This window comes from Pteropus vampyrus, unplaced genomic scaffold, assembly GCF_000151845.1.
Source record: "Pteropus vampyrus isolate Shadow unplaced genomic scaffold, Pvam_2.0 Scaffold21, whole genome shotgun sequence".
Lineage (NCBI taxonomy): Eukaryota > Metazoa > Chordata > Mammalia > Chiroptera > Pteropodidae > Pteropus > Pteropus vampyrus.
The window spans coordinates 6,948,292-6,951,781 of NW_011888802.1; the positions used below are offsets into that span (position 1 = coordinate 6,948,292).

Here is a 3,490-nt window from a genome sequence, read left to right on the forward strand (position 1 = left end):
TCAGCTTTGTTCCTTTCCCTATCTAAATTTTGCCCCTATTGCCTTTACACACAGTACTTCCTGGGATCATTTCCCCATTAAAAACATACACTCAAATACTTATATTAGATTTTGCTTTAGAAAGACTCCAAACTAAAAAAGCTGCTGTTACCAGAAGTGATTCTAGAAGGTGAATCCTTAAGATGGATTTCCAGGTTTTTTTTTTTTCAGGTGAGGCAACCCTTGGTTGACCTCACAGATTGCAAGGACCTTGTCAGCTTACAATTCTTCATTTTTTTCATTTTTTAAGCCTACAGCACCTGGTCTTCCTAGGTGGTCTCCCATCCAAGTACTAACCAGGCCCGACCCTGCTTAGCTTCTGAGATCAGACGGAATCGGGCTTGTTCAGGGAGGCATTAGGGGTTTCTAAAATTGATTGCTTGACACTCAGGTGGTAAAAAAGAAATTATTGTTTTAAGAAAATGAACATGATAATTGTTCAAATGCTGCAACTTCATAATTACTAAGACTTCTACTGCAGGGCATTGGGATGAGGCACAGTTGAGGTGGAAGCACGGGCTTATACAATACCTCTAGCTCTTGAGATATATGGGGCAATGGTAATTAGAGGGACTATGGAGTTGGGTAGTTTTTGGCTACTGTTGTAGAAGCCCTGAAAAAGGGAAGGATAGATTTAGGTTATCCAACAATCAACTCAGACCTTACTGTGAAAGCAGAAAAGCCTCAGTCTCGGCATTTAATGAGGCCATTATCTTCTGCACCTGGAGGGAAGACTGATGAAAACAGGCTCAATATTTGACCATAAGAGTGGCAAAATCAGTGCCCTGATGAGAAAATAGAAGGAGTCCAGTTATGGGAATTTTTGGTAGGATGTACTTAAGAACCTTGAATCTACACATTCATGTAAACACTTAAGCTGAACGCGTCCCCTTTCTTGAGTAGAACACCCTCCGAATATCTTGAGACCATGCAAAGATCAGCCTTGAGGTGGATACCTCATGAGTTGATGATTATAGATTACTATAAACTTAACTTAGCAGTAACTTCAATCATACCTGCTGTGCAGAATGCAATAGGCTTTATAGAAGAGATTAATATAGCCCCTGACAGCTGGCATGTGGCTACTGATAGGGTGACTGCATTCTTTTTATTCCCCATGGAGGTAGCAACACCTACTAATTTTTTTGCCTAAAAACTACGTTAACTCTTTTGTTCTCTACCACAATATAGTACAAAAGGCCTTGGTTGCCTAGACATCTTGGAAAACTTTATGTTGGTATATCAATAGTACCATGTTTATCATACCTGGCGAGCAGGACATGACAAGTTCTCTAGATACCCTGGTGAGAAACAAGTGGGCCAGTGGTCAGGAGATAAATCCTACCAAGGTTTGGGACTTCTGCCTCATCAAGTCATTAGATTAGCCTAATATAGATAACAAGCAACTATTTTAACTGTAAAACAAAGATATTTCAAGGGATCGCCAGGTACAGGAACTATTCTGCAAAGCAAACATGCAGAGCTCCAAGGTCATTGTCCACAGAAAGAACCTCAACTGCCAGGAGCACGGGCATTACCCAGAGGCCTTACTGTCTCTTTGCAGGTTGACCAGTTTCCAGCTGAACTGTCTCTCTTCTTAGCTAACAAAAAGGAGAAGTAAACCAACCTGAAAGGCCCTCCGAATTTGCTCCTCATGTACTTCTGTAAAGATATCAGCTATTGAAGAACTCCTTTTCAAACTGGTTGTACCAGCTTCCGCTCTTAAAATCACGAGAATTTTCTTTGGCCTACATCATCACCAGTACGTGGTATTGTTAGACATTTAAAAATCTGCCAATCAAATCTGTTTGAAAATTTTCCTCATTGTGGCCTTAATGTATTCATTTCTCTTCAGCTTGAATACTTTTTCCTGTATTTGTTGGCCATTCAGATTTTCTCCTCTCTAAATTGCATCTTCCACCATTTTTAAAAACTAGATTTAAAAATTCTTTATTTTAAAAAACTCTTTGTATATTCTGGTTATTATTCTTTCTCAGTTTTATGTACTGCAAATATTTTTTTCAGACTCGTTTGCATTTCAATTTGTGTATGATATGTTTGGATACTCTGAAAAAATAGTTTTAATGTGAATTAAAGCTGCATTTCCTTTTTTTAACCTGTTTGTATTATATAAGAAATCATTTTGTAAATTAATGCCACATAAATGATTGCACATTTTTTCTATACTTGTTTCTTTAATGCACAAGAAAACTATTTTTGTGTTTGGTATATTTTAGGGATCTATTTTGCCCCGTTTCTATTATAACAAGGTGACTTCTTGTATTGCATTTAGGAATTGTGGCTTTCATCACAAATTTACAGTGGTATCTTTTTATTTATCAGATTTTCATATAAACATGGATCTATTTCTGTATTTTCCACTCTACTTTATTAATGCATTTATCTCCACTGGCTGCACGACCAAGACATTGCCTTAATTTCTCTCTGATTTGATTATTAGAACTAATATATCAGAGCAGATCTTCACACCTTGTTCTTTTCAAAAAAAAAACTATTTTGTGTTTAATTTTTTGTTCTTTCACTTATATTTGAAACTCAGTTCATTGAAATCCACTATGAAAACTACTTTGATTATAATCAATCAATTGCATAGTATTTGTAGCCTAATTTGACAATTGACATCTTTACAATGTAGATGCTTCTTATCCATAAGCATGTTAGCTTTAATCACTGTATTTAGTATTACCTTAATATCTTAATTATTTTTTATAACAATCTTGTAAATACTTTTTAAATGCAAACCTCTTGAAATTCATTATTCCCAAGACATTACCTGGTGACCTTTTTATGTTATTCTATGAGTTTGGCAGATCCGAGTTTGGGAAGAAAGCTTCAACTCTAACTCCAAATCTTAGATCTGTTCTGTGATAACAGATCGTAGAGTGTAATTTTTTTTTTTTTTAATTTCACCCAGAATCCAGATGAAGATAGACAACATTCATTTTAACTTCTTTTGTTGTTCTTTAAATTTTTTTGTCTGGTAACTTTCATTAACACTTTTTTGAGCTACTAATTTTGCAGTTTTACAGTCTGCTTTGTTTGGGTTAAAAGCCTTTTCTCACAAGCTAGAATGACATTTATTATTTATTTATTTGTTTGTTTAAATATATTTATTTATTTAAATATATATTTATTTATATATATTTATGGGGACATTGGTTAATGAAATCTAATACGTTTCAGCTGTACACTTTAACAATAAAGCATATATACATGCTTGAAATGTATTAGATTCACTTCCCATGGTTAGATTTCTTTCTGTCACCACATATGTGACCCCCTTTACCCTGTTTACCTCACCCTCCCCCCACCTCTTATCCTCTGGTGACCGCTAGTCTATAGTCCACGTCCATGAGTCTCTGTTTATTTGTCTTGTTCATTTGTTGCTTTTAGGTTTACATCCCACATATAAGTGATATCATGCAATTTT

At 35.3% G+C, this 3,490-nt stretch overlaps 1 pseudogene; it reads right to left on the reverse strand.

Annotated features, from left to right (window-relative positions):
- Positions 1–287: 287 nt before the first annotated feature.
- Positions 288–401, reverse strand: LOC111736676 (annotated as a pseudogene).
- Between the last annotated feature and the right edge of the window lie 3,089 nt (positions 402–3,490).